The 14,231-nt window shown below is 39.5% G+C and overlaps 1 pseudogene; it reads left to right on the top strand.

Moving 5' to 3' along the window:
• Nucleotides 1-7,650: 7,650 nt before the first annotated feature.
• Nucleotides 7,651-14,231, top strand: part of LOC118399985 (guanine nucleotide-binding protein G(s) subunit alpha-like) — a 45,755-nt pseudogene continuing 39,174 nt past the window's right edge.

Genomic DNA, 14,231 nt, shown 5'->3' with positions numbered 1-14,231 from the left:
AGTTTGGAATTAAAATTTCAGAATTTTTGGTGGTCTTCCTAAGCCAGGATTCAGACACAGCTAGAACATCCGGGTTGGCAGAGTGTGCTAAAGCAGTGAATAGAACAAACTTAGGGAGGAGGCTTCTAATGATAACATGCATGAAACCAAGGCTATTACGGTTACAGAAGTCGTCAAAAGAGAGCGCCAGGAGCTAGCCAGAAGCGGAGTGTTGCTGTAGTCAGCTAGTTTCTGGCTAGCTTCTTGGAGTTTCTGGCTAGCTTCTTGGAGGATTACAGATTTGAGGTAAATAATACTTTTTTATAAATATAAATTGGTGAGGCGGCTTGCAGGAGAGTGTTTTGAAGATGAGTTGATGGAAAATAAAAATAAAATGTGAAAAAAAGTTGTAAATATATACATATATACGGGACACACAAAAGACGTCTGAACTGCTATGCCATCTTGGGAACAGAAGTAGATAATTGTAATGGAAAATACAAAATACATGTATTCTAATTCTGTTACAAAATAGGCTAAGTGAATTGTAGTTCAGGCCAGTGAAATACAAATGACAAAATAGGTATTGAACGTATAGAAGTACATATCAAATACATGTAACATAAATACTGCCTGTCATTGGCACTGTAAATCTGCAATCGTTTACCACTGTGCGTCCAGTAATGCAAAGTAAATTCTACATTTACATTTTAGTCATTTGGCACAGTGAATGTACAATTTCGAAATTAGATCAGTTCCTCCTATCATGTTAGTCATTGCGTACCTTAGAAAGCTATTTATTACTTGTCGGAAATGTCCAGATCAACTAGACCATGTCAGTTAATCATTTTTAGGTATTTTTTTTTAGCCCATAGATAGTTGTCATTTTTTTGTCACTCAAATATCACATATCACATGAATACACATTAGACATGGCAAAATATATAGAATTGCAAGAAGATTTGCTTTAAAACTACAAAATGTTGTTTCCACCCCATGACAAGTATGTAGAATTGCGGGAAATAAGCTTAAAAACTGCTAAATTCTATCCACCAACAAAAGGGGTGTGAACAGTTTGTGTCATGAACAGTGCTTGTGCCCATAGGAATAGACATGGTGCGTGTGCGTGCCTGCAGGGGCAGTACGGGATGTTCCCCAATGCTGATAAGGGGCCCCGGGTGAAAACATTTGGGAACCCCTGATTTAGCAGACACTCTTATCCAGAGAGACTTACAGTTAGTGAATTCATATTAAAACAGCTGGCTGGGACAACCATATATCACAGTCATAGTAAGTACATTTTTCCTCAATAAGTAGCTATCAGCAAGGTCAGAGCTAGTAAGGGGGTGGGAGTAAAGTATCAGTGTTAGTTCACAAAAGCTTGAGATGTGGTACAGGGAGATGGGCAGGGACTCTACTATCCTAGCTTCAGGGGGAAGCTGGTTCCACCATTGGGGTGCCAGGACAGAGAAGAGCTTGGACTGGGCTGAGCGGGAGCTGCCCTCCTGTAGGTGTGGAAGGGTCAAACCAAGGTTCTTTGTATTCTAAGAGGGGCACACAGTGGAGTTGTCAACCGTGATGGAAATACAGAATGTTGCTGTAGTCAGGTATTCCAGTAATACGCTGTACATTTGTGTTGCAGTAAAGGTTCTGTAAATCTGCAGTAATTTACTAGCTTCTGTGCTGCCAGTAATTTACTGTAAATTTACAGTAATCTACTATGCTACTAGGAATTTACTGTAAAAACAGTGTGGTCTTTGCTATACATGAGTAATACACTACTGTTAGATTCAGGCCTTTACAACTTTATTAAAAACCCTTTACAAAAAAGGCTTTAAGGAATGTCTTCATTCAGTAGAGTCTAAACAACAGCAGTGTCCTGCGAAGGAGAGCAAAGCCAATTGAAACAAATGCAGCAGGTATAAGGAGGCAGAGGCTAATAGCAAAAGCAGTTAGTACCGGAGAGGGGATATTGTAATAAAATATGAAGAAAATGTGTGACTGCAGATGTGTGACTGGGGAGTGAAGACACTGTGTGTTATCCCTGTGGTCAGGCTCTCTCCATCCTTATCAACACCAACACTGTAAGAGCTCTGCCTGAATTTATTTCACCTTGTGGAGCTCCTTAATATATCCTCAATATCACTTGTGAGGTTCCCCATCAGGACCGACCAGGAACTTCTCAAAGTTCCAGGAGATGTCATTCCTGCAGACAAGGCTCCACATTATGAATTTTTGGTCGCCCATGAAGGCCATGGAGTCACCGCTGGGTAATGTCAACTTCCCCTAGAGCTACACAAACAAGGCGCGGGCATCCTCCCCATTCACATCAGTGGGAATTTTGTCTCAAAGCCATTTCCTGGGTCTATATACTTCAGGAACGTAAGGATCTCATCATTCTTACAATGATCCTGTTTAGACAGAATCAAAATCATTAAATAATCAATCAGTTTAAGCAATTATCTTAATTGAAGAATGATAGCAAGACCAGAAAAACAACACTTTGTGTTAAATGAGTCCCAAAAGTATCACACAGATAGAGTTTAACAACGGTGTTTATCACCATGGAATGCGTTTCCAATCTACAATGTTGCAACAATTTGGCCAAATTACCTTTGAACTCTCTCTGATAGGTGACCACGACTTGACCACTACATTTCAAATATGGAAAGAAAGAATGGTCTGCAATGTTTAAATCTAATTTCTTAAAGGTCATGAACAGACTAAATCATGTTTTCATGAAATTGAGTGACTTATATGTATGAAACCAGATAAAAGTATGATCACCAAAGTATGAAAAATGATTTTTCCCTCTACTTTGATAAAGTTTGATCATAAAGTTACTGGTTGTCTCCCCCATATCAAATCCTTGGATTGAGGAGGCGGGATTATTAAAGGGATAGGGTGACATTACCCTAACTCTAATTTTAATATACCAATGGTAACATGATAATCTCTTATCTAATTTGAATAAGTATCGCCTCGTAATCAACATCGGAGATGGTGTGTTTGCGGAGGGGCGGGGTTTAAATAACGAAATAGCTTCTCTGCTGGTGCCAAAATGTCACTGTAGGGTGTCAGCAAATAGAATTACACGTTTATACTCTTCATCTATTGCAAAGATACTTATGTTTCCCCTTTCATCTGTGTCTGGTGTTAGCTAGTTGCTGGCTAGCTAGGTCGTCAGCTAGCATGGAACAAAAAGGGGTGTCGTTCAAAACTGATGCAGTTGTCACGTCTCCATCCGTCAGTGCTGCTGTGAACCGCAGTTGCCAAACAGGTGATGTATTAAAAAGATTGACATCAATGATGCAATTTCAATGTTACTTGAATTGCTTTGTGTATCACCAAATTAGCTTGAGATGATTTTACTGCAACATTTCATCCAAGTTTCTTGACATACTGTATGTAGGTGTTTCAAAGAGCGGTCAGTCAAGGTGAGTTTATGAATATAAACTCCCTGCCCACTCAGCCTGTCTTTTCAAACTTCCTGGTAGTTAGCCATGACAGAAAAATCATTTCTATCCTCAAAAAATATTATGGGTGATATTTCAGTCACTCAAAAGGCTATTTTACATGGGAATTAGAATGACTGACTGTTCAAGCCCTTTTAAAGAAAAATGAAGTAAATGCCGACCTGATGGCCAAACCGGTTCCTGGGCACCCCCAGAAACAAGAGCTCCTGTTCGGAATACTGCGAATGGAATACATTACATTACATGATGACCAAACGGGTTCCTGTGTGCGCCTTCATGCACATGTTGATTTTGTCTATCACCACCAGATGCATTCATGACACACAGGTTAAATTGCCTAAATCAACTGTGGACCAACTATATTCATTTGGAGAGAGGTCGAAACACATTAAACATTCATGGACATTTAGCTAGCTTGCCGTTGCTAGGTCATTTGTCCTGGGAGAGAAACATTGGCTTATTTTACCTGAAACGCATACGGCCCTTTTTTTGCTGGATCTTTGTAGAATTTATATTGATTTTGAGTCACACAAAATCATGTGTTACCAACTTTAATGTGCATTAGTGCAGCCAACTGGACTGGAGTGTAGACCTCATTCGTCTTTCAATCACCCACGTGGGTATATACTCCTAAAAACCAATGATTGAATGGGAAAGGTGGGACTTGGGAGAGGCGGAACCAAGTTCTATTTTAGCGCCTGGCTACACAGAAGCTCGTTGACGGGTGCAGGCAGTTTGGATGAAATTATTGAATGACATGTAGGGTATCTAGCTACGTTTTTAAGAGAGAGCTTTTAAATTGGCACCTCTCCCCCCTGCAGGTTAATAATAATACTTTGAGTCAGGTGGTTTGAAAGAAACTGGCTTGTCTTAAGGTTCACAGTCCTGTGTTGGGTAGTTAGGGTAAGGGGTCATCTGTTAGATTAGGGGTTAGGGTTAGGGAGGATTTTGGGTAAGGGTTAGGGGGCCATCTGTTCCTATTATAATTTCAGGTTTTTATTTTCAGATGAGAAGATATGAAGAAAACAGACCGTGGAAGCTATAGCTCTGAGAGCAATGAGAAGATACGAAGAAAACAGACCGTGGAAGCTATGGCTCTGAGGGCAATGAGAAGATACGAAGAAAACAGACCGTGGAAGCTATGGCTCTGAGAGCAATGAGAAGATACGAAGAAAACAGACCGTGGAAGCTATGGCTCTGAGAGCAATGAGAAGATACGAAGAAAACAGACCGTGGAAGCTATGGCTCTGAGGGCAATGAGAAGATACGAAGAAAACAGACCATGGAAGCTATGGCTCTGAGGGCAATGAGAAGATACGAAGAAAACAGACCGTGGAAGCTATAGCTCTGAGAGCAATGAGAAGATACGAAGAAAACAGACCGTGGAAGCTATGGCTCTGAGGGCAATGAGAAGATACGAAGAAAACAGACCGTGGAAGCTATGGCTCTGAGAGCAATGAGAAGATACGAAGAAAACAGACCGTGGAAGCTATGGCTCTGAGGGCAATGAGAAGATACGAAGAAAACAGACCATGGAAGCTATGGCTCTGAGGGCAATGAGAAGATACGAAGAAAACAGACCGTGGAAGCTATAGCTCTGAGAGCAATGAGAAGATACGAAGAAAACAGACCGTGGAAGCTATGGCTCTGAGGGCAATGAGAAGATACGAAGAAAACAGACCGTGGAAGCTATGGCTCTGAGAGCAATGAGAAGATACGAAGAAAACAGACCGTGGAAGCTATGGCTCTGAGGGCAATGAGAAGATACGAAGAAAACAGACCGTGGAAGCTATGGCTCTGAGGGCAATGAGAAGATACGAAGAAAACAGACCGTGGAAGCTATGGCTCTGAGGGCAATGAGAAGATACGAAGAAAACAGACCGTGGAAGCTATGGCTCTGAGGGCTATGAGAAGATACGAAGAAAACAGACCGTGGAAGCTATGGCTCTGAGGGCAATGAGAAGATACGAAGAAAACAGAAAACAGAAAACACTTCTCTTCCACGTCTGAAAGTGACCTTGTCAATCACATTCAACAAATGGAAAGAGCCCTATTTGGCCTAACATCATGGGACGTGAGAAGACTTGCCTTTGATCTGGCAGAGAGGATGGGAATTAAGCACAGGCTCAACAAAGGAAAGGGGTATGCAGAGGTGGATTGGTTCAGTGGCTTCATGAAGCACAACCCTCAACCAGTCTTGTGAGGGCCAAACCAAATCAAATCAAATGTTATTTGTCACATACACATGGTTAGCAGATGTTAATGCGAGTGTACTGCTTTTGTCGTTTTATTTTCAATGCAAAGAATCCATTCAGCCGCAGTGCTCTATTGCCACCTCTACCGATGCGGCCACCAGCTCTACCGTCGCCATCTCTAGCTCTACCTCCACCGCCACCAGCTCTAACTCCAAAACCTCTACCTCCACCACATCTACCTCCGCCACAACCTCCACCCTGCAGCCTATCCTTGCTCCAAATGTTAGTAATAAAATAATCAGCACTCATTTTAGGGAACATATATTCGCATATAGTGATTAGATGTGTTTATTGTACCAATACTCATGTGTTTTTGTTTGTTAGTTTGTTTGTTTTTGCTTAAACCAACAACCAACAGCTGCGGCAGTTCTATTGGAGTTGTGCCAAGGCTCCAGGAGGCGAGGCCGAGGAAGAGGAAGGCAGAGTCTGCGGCTATGCTGATAGCCTCACCTTACAAAAGGTTGCTGGAGGAAAAGGCCTCAAAAAGAAGAGAGAAAGAGAGAGAGAGAGTAGGAAAACGAATCAAGTTCTTCAAAGTAAGGTTGCCTCAAATAAGGTTGTTGCAACACAATAAGCCACATCAGTCACCAAAGGGGATGCAGAGTGTATTTTCTGTGAGGAGCTGTTTTCAGCCACAGGTGGGACTGGATTAGGTGTGAGTAGTGCAGGAGGTGGGCTTGTGAGTTATTCCAATGTTATTTAATGTTATTAGTTATATTCCATTCCAATATTGTATTCAAATGAATATTTTTTTTTAATGAATTAAAAACAACTATTGAAAACCTTTTGCCCCTGAATGTCATTTTAAAGACTGCAGAGATACAAATTATTGCATTATTCCTATAATATTTAGTGCAATTGTACATAATGGATTGTAAGGAAAAGGAACAACATCGAGATATTAAAGAAAATGTATGTGCAGGTGAGTTAAAAAGAGGGACATCAAATCTCCACATAGTGCAGATATTAATAGTGACATATGTAACACCCCCCCACATATTTTATTTAAATAATTAAACTAAGACAACTAGACTTAAAAGCGAAGTATTATTTACTAAAGACTTTCCAAATAAAATAGATTAAATGGATTTTAACACACCTATGCCATAATCTTCTACCCCTTGGGGGCCAGTTACCCTGGAACTTTAAAAAACGCCCCTTTTCTAAAAACATAATTTCATAAAATAACTAAAACAGTTTCAACTGTAGCCATATATTTCCATTCATGAAGGACATGATTTATACTAATCATGTCCTTCATCCACACACCAATTATTTTCCAAACACAGATTTTTTGTGTGTCAGCAATTAGACATTGTTCTTAGGGGAGCTCGTTACCCCCTAATACACTGTGTACATTTATTTTTGCAACGCTTGACCGCGCGCCGCAACGCTGGCGGTCTGGTCAGCATGTTATGAAGCTGTCTCACACCGAACTAGTCTTCGTGAGTTAGATTTGCTGTCATCTAGTGGCAATGTCAGAGAGGTTTATTTTCCCCTGGCGCTGGATGAATTCTATCCAGTCACAAAGAACCCTAATCAAATTTCTATGCCCCAATCTGTAAAAATCTATAACATACACACACACACACACACACACGATACAAACATAGACAGTTAACCGTTAACAGTTAGTGTGAATATAATCCATCTTCATATAAACAGAGACACTGTTTGTCCCCTCAGAGTAAGATATTACAATGTTCAGATAGCTAATTGACTGCAATTCTGTGTCTATCTAAAGGCCTATTCTTCTTTTTGATGCTTAAAGTAGTCTGCCACTGAAAAGACATCTGGACGAATACACATCTTGCGAGAACGGTTGATTTGAGAACGAAACAGGTGTGCTGAGGTGGGCGATGAACGACGCAGATCACGTGACTCAGACGCGTGGCTTCTCTTCTGCCCCCCTGTTGCTCCTGCAAATTGTAACAGGAAAGAGGAAGGATGAGGAAGGACTTCGAGAGCAAAATAGGGCAAAACCAACAAGCCATCTCTATAAGCTATACATCACAATAAGGAGCACCGGGAACTGTGTGCTGGTCAGATTCATATTCGTCGGCTGGGCCTACTGTGAGTGGCTTTTACGTTTTCAGAAGTAACAAATACATTGAATTGCGAGAAGTGGACACCTTGGTCATTGCATGGACCCGGTGTCCGCTAACGGGATGTGACAATAGACAGCGAGACTGTTATCATAATTATGGGGTTTCCACGCACGGTCAAGTGTTAGCTAGTTGAATTATAAACGTGGCAGCTCGTTATGGGGATGTGTCATAGTTTTAGATCTAGGATTATAGGACCCCACTCGTCGATAACCTACAGCGGGCGAACGGGTGCTAATGCTGGGCTAGATGGCGAGCCTGGGCAGCAGGACAATTGTTCCGACCTGGGGCTTCGGGATCAACGCAGAGTGGAGGAGAAAGCACGCATCAAAGCGGAGATAAAGAGAAGTCGGAACATAGACAAGAGTCTGAAAGCAGAGAAGAGAGAATACAAGCAGACCCATAGGCTTCTGCTATTGGGTAAGGTAACCTAATTTACAGCCTTGTCCTCTGCACTGTAGGCTATATTTGGCCATATATCCATAAGGGTCTCAGCTTGGTGATCATTTGCCAACAGGACAAGGAACCTATCAACTATGACTGCATAAGCTAGGGAGGGAGGGTCCCCTCTGTAATGTAATATTAAGGTACCCTAGCCTATATGTTATTTGACCTATTTATTTTTATTTAACTATTTAATTAAATTGTTATTTTCAATGACAGCCTAGGAACAGTGGGTTAACTGCCTGGTCAGTGGCAGAACAACAGATTTGTACCTTGTCAGCTTGGGGATTTGAACTTGCAACCTTTCGGTTCCTACTCCAACACTCTAACCACTAGGCTACCCTGCCACCCCAAGACAAATACTTTTTTAATTCCCTTGGATATCAAACTGACTGTCTACATTGATACATTTTGATTTAACCTTTATTTAACAAGTTGCCTATTCTACACACCAGTGTGGGTGATGTTATTGATGTCCAAACAACACATTATTTTGAGGGACAGTGTGTATTCGAAAGTGACATCTACAGCCCTATTCATTGCTTGTTATTACAAACACATTACTTATTGTAGCCTATAGTTTATTTGGTGGATGAAAAAGAAAAGAAAAAAAGAAGACATGCTGCCTTGAGAATAAATGAGAACAGGCTGATTCTCAAATGCTTGCTATTTCAGCAACGAGAACAAAACCACATCAATTTTGACACACACACACACACACACACACACACACACACACACACACACACACACACACACACACACACACACACACACACACACACACACACACACACACACACACACAAACTAACAAAACATTTTCCATGACATGGAGGCAAGGGTTCTGCTATTGGGTAAGTTAACCTAATTCACTGTGCAGTCCTCCACACTGTATTTGGCTATATCCATAATAATCCATAAGAACAAGTAATCACTGCTTATGTCTTCTTATAACTGCTTATGTAAGTATTGTGTTTTTCCCCTCAGGAGAAGACCACCTTTTTCATCTCCACTTCAGTTTTTTCCTGTGGAAGGGGTTATTTGCTTTGATCAAGTGAAGGAGAACAGGTTTTAATTTATTTTAAACCCTTAAATTGAAAGAGTGTTTGCAAAGTAAGCCCTTGATATAGCCTAGTTATAAACTGTATCACAAGGAGGTCCTTAGCTCTGTTGCCTTTATAGAAGCTGCCCCTTTTTGCTAAGTTACACAAGGAAAGGAGGGCAGTTTGCAGAAACAAATGGAAGAACTGTGTGGGCTCTGTGACCAAAATACACTAGTCATGTGGGCTGTAGGTTTAAAAACAGACTGGACACGAGCAGAACGAGATGATAAGTATGCTTGTGAACGATGCTCTAGTAATCCAGCCAGGTGTGAGTTGGTTATAGGTTATTCATTGCATTCTCCTCATGGTACTCGTGATATTCTCCATCCTGTTAGCCGCTCTTATGTGTCCTTAGGGGACCTCTTTTGGAATTTGAAATGTGTTAAAAACAAAGTACAGGTATGATTGTGTGGAAAAATGCTAATTTGTAGAAAACAAAATAGGAGTATGATGATTATCAGGACTGTTCTGGAGCTTTCACGTTGTATAAGAGTTGTTAGAGCTAAATTACAATTCTGTGTTAGGTTTAAATCAGTCCTCATGTAACACATCATAATTACAGTACCTTCAAAAAGTATTCATACCCCTTGACTTATTCCACATTTTGTTGCGTTACAGCCTGAATTCAAATTTGATTCATAGATTTTTACATTAATAGATCTACACACAATAATACCCCATAATGACAGTGAAAACATGTATTTAGAAAATGTTGCTAATTTACTGAAAAATATAATACAGAAATAACTAACTTACATAACTATTCACACAGTCGATACTTTGTAGAAGCACATTTGGCGAGTATTACAGCTGTGAGTCTTTCTTGGTAACTTTCTAAAAGCTTTGCACACCTGGATCGTACAATATTTGCCCATTTATAATTTTTTTAATTCTTCAAGCTCTGTCAAGTTGATTGTTGCTCATTGCTTGTCAGCCAAGTCTTGCCATAGATTTCAAGCCGGAACATTCAATGTCATCTTGGTAAGCAACTTCAGTGTAGATTTGGCCTTGTGTTTTAGGTTATTGTCCTGCTGAAAGATGAATTCGTCTCCCAGTGTCTGTTGGAAAGCAGACTGAACCAGGTTTTCCTCTAGGATTAAGGCCTGTGCTTATAGCTGTATTCTGTTTATTTTTATCCTAAGAAACTCCCTAATCCTTGCTGATGACAAGCATACCCATAACATCATGCAGCCACGACCATGCTTGAAAATATGAAGAATGGTCCTCAGTGATGTGTTGTGTTGGATTTGCCCCAAACATAACACTTTGTATTCAGGACCCAAAAGTTCATTTCTTTGCCTTTTTTTGTTGCAGTATTACTTAAGTGCCTTGGGATGCATGTTTTGGATTTTTTTAAATTCTGTACAGGCATCGTTCTTTTCACTCTGTAATTTAGGTTATTATTGTGGAGTAACTGCAATGTTATTGATCCATCCTCAGTTTTCTCATATTACAACCATTAAACTCTGTAACTGTTTTAAAAATCACCATTGGCCTCATGGTCAAATCCCTGAACACTTTCCTTCCTCTCCGGCAAATGAGTTAGGAAGGATGCCTGTACCTTTGTAGTGTAATGATACACCATAATTAATAACTTCACCATGCTGAAAGGGTTATTCAGTGTCTGCTTGTTTTATTTTTACACAACTACCAATCGGTGCCATTCTTTGCGAGGCATTTGAAAACCTCCCTGGTCTTTGTGGTTGAATCTGTGTTTGAAATTTTACTACTCGATTGAGTGGACCTTACAGATAATTGTATGTGTGGGTTACAGAAATGGGGTAGTCATTGAAAAATAATGGTAACCACAAATATTATACACATGAGTCCATGCAACTTATTATGCGATTTGTTAAGCACATTTTTACTCATGTTATGAGTCATTTTTAAATGTCTACAAACAAAATTCCACTTTGACATTATGGGGTATTGTGTTTAGATCAGTGACACAAAATCGAAATTGTGTACATTTTAAATTCAGGCTGTAACACAACAAAATGTGGAAAAAGCCAAGGGGTGTAAAGGGGTGTGAATACTTTCTGAAGGCACTGTACTATAATAAGTATCGTCCATTTTATAGGTCCAGTGACCAATTTAGTAACAGAACACTTCATGTTATCAGTTCCACATTTTCATCTTTATTTTTAGACACTCTTTTTTTTGGGGGGGGGACTCAAATCCAGTGTGATTGTATCTAAATTCTGCCCTGTACTGGCAGGAGATGGGCGTTGCATTTGAATCTAGGCTACTGAAAAAACGTCATCCATTTAAAAAATATTGTTGTACCACTTTCACACTCAGTTCATCCTATTCGACTATTCTATAAGTTCTGCTGCAAAATAATTGTGTACATGTTCAAGGGATTAGTCATTTTCTTATTGTTGTGACTATCATATGGAGACAGATACCTGCCAAAAGATTGAACGTACGTATTGTTAGGATGCATAACACAATATAAAATAAAAATGGAAGTCAGGGAAACTGGAAAGAGGTATCCTGCACGATTTCAAGTTAAAAGTCTCCATTTTTCTATTACTCCTCAGTTTGAGTTCACTTCACATTTAGGTAGCTAATGTCATGGATTTGTTTGCCAGAGCAAGTCTAGATAGCACTAGCTGTATTATGCCTACAACAGTGACGTTTCAGTCCGCTAGGTGTATCTGGACAACATGGGCATATCTCTGGGTGACGTGGACATCCTTATGCATGCACCTTATCAAAATATGACTCATTCAATATTGAACCATCCCATTCTCTGAGCTCTGCCTGCAATCATAACCAGTAGTATCTACCAGGAATAATGAATCATAGCCAGCAGTATCCAGCAAGAATAATGAAACAGTATAATACTAGATGTTTGGTGAATCTATGAATTATGTATGTCCACTGGAGTCTTTGCCACTCAAAATATTTTTTTATAGAATATGATTATATTTATTTCATCATTCAATCTGAAATGAACAAGGGAGAGGTAAAATGTAGGCTAAGTCTGGCATAAGATTATGCCTACAATTTACAATAACTCTGTGTCAGTGGGTTTTTAGGTAGTCTCCGTATAGGCTATGTCCTTCTGGAGTCATGTAGTCATAAAGTCATTATACCCTAATGTAGAACTATTTGCCTACCAGCCAAATAAAGTGCAGAGCATGCGTGATGCATGCAACTCGTCATTCCAACATATTTGAACATTTAATTCATCCTTCATTCAGTTCAGTCAGTCAGTATGTCATCCATTCAGTCATTTGTCTGAGTTGCAATAGGAACTAAATCAAAGAGAATAGAACAGTCATATCCATTTGTTCAATGAAATCCATGTGTGTGTTCAAAATGATCTAAATTCTCCACAAAGGTCTTTGGACTATCACTCTTTAATAATTCAATGTTTTAATTTTGGCCTATCCAACAAACAAAACAATAGGCCTTCAACTTGTAGCCTATCATTTTGGGTACTGGTGTCTTGTGGAATCATTTTAGAACTCTATTTGTTTTCATTATAGGGCTCCCCTTAAAAAGAGACCCTAGCTCACATCCCTCTAAATATATATTTCAAACAAAATAGTTTAAGCACGTGCAGTGGCTGATAGGGAAAACAGATCTGGCAATAAGAATAGGCTATAGATAGTCTTGACCATTTGGGACCCGTTGGCAATTTCCCTCTGGACAGGTTATAGCCAAGACTTAAATCAATATTTAGTTTTGTCTCATTTATTGACATGGTTATAGCCTCCGCGTGATGGGGTTATGCAATGCAAATGGCTATAACAAGCCCACGTACAGAGTGGAATTCACTAATACAACAGTCAAAATGCCGAATATAAGGCCTACAGTCCCGTGCTCCCAAATACTGGACAAAAGTGTGATTCATTAGGTTACATGATCACCACAATAGCCCCACGCAGCTAAAAAATAAATTCTACAATTATATGGCCATGAAATAACACTCAACAGCATGGTGTATTTAGATAGCGGAATAGGCCTAGCCTAAATCCTATTTACTGTCTATTTTGCAGCTCAGGTGGTTATTCTAAACAAGGATATTGTGTGTATTTATCATTCTCACACATCATTTGCTGAAAGCCCAAGCCTACACTGTCATCTACTGGTATAACGTCATTATTGAATGCACTTCTAAAACAAGCTCTAGACTTTTACTTTGGAAATTAAACCGGAAGCTGCAAAGCAATTCTAATGTCTGGGCTAGAGTTTCTTGATTGACTAGCTAACTTCGACTAGCTACGTTTTGTTCATGTCCTTTGCAGATGCCACATTACTGACAAATGCATGGATGCATAAAAAAGATCTGTAACTGAGTAAAGGGAGACGTTAAGTAAGAATTTAACGTGTAAATATTCATTCATAGTCCTAACATAGTTTACAGATCTATTTAACGTTTACGTTTCATGTTTCACTCATGGCTTTTCTTACGATCCTAATAATTTAAGCATGGATTTTCTTACGATCCTAATGATATGTACAGTACCAGTCAAAAGTTTGGACACACCTACTCATTCCAGGTTTTTACTTTTTATTTTATTATATATATATATTTTTTTACAATTTTCTACATTGTAGAATAATAGTAAAGACATCAAAACTATGAAATAACACATATGGAATCATTTAGTAACCAAAAAAGTGTTAAACAAATCAAAATATTGATGACAGCTTTGCACAATCTTGGCATTCTCTCAACCAGCTTCATGAGATAGTCACCTGGAATGCATTTCAATTAACAGGTGTGCTTTGTTAAAAGTTCATTTGTGGAATTTCTTTCCTTAATGTGTTTGAGCCAATCAGTTGTGTTGTGACAAGGCAGAAGATATCCCTATTTGGCGAAAGACCAAGTCCATATTATGGCAAGAACAG

Source organism: Oncorhynchus keta, chromosome 21 (assembly GCF_023373465.1).
Source record: "Oncorhynchus keta strain PuntledgeMale-10-30-2019 chromosome 21, Oket_V2, whole genome shotgun sequence".
In the NCBI taxonomy this organism is placed as follows: domain Eukaryota; kingdom Metazoa; phylum Chordata; class Actinopteri; order Salmoniformes; family Salmonidae; genus Oncorhynchus; species Oncorhynchus keta.
Note: the sequence above shows the minus strand (reverse complement) of the source record. Positions and strands in the feature narration are given on the sequence as shown.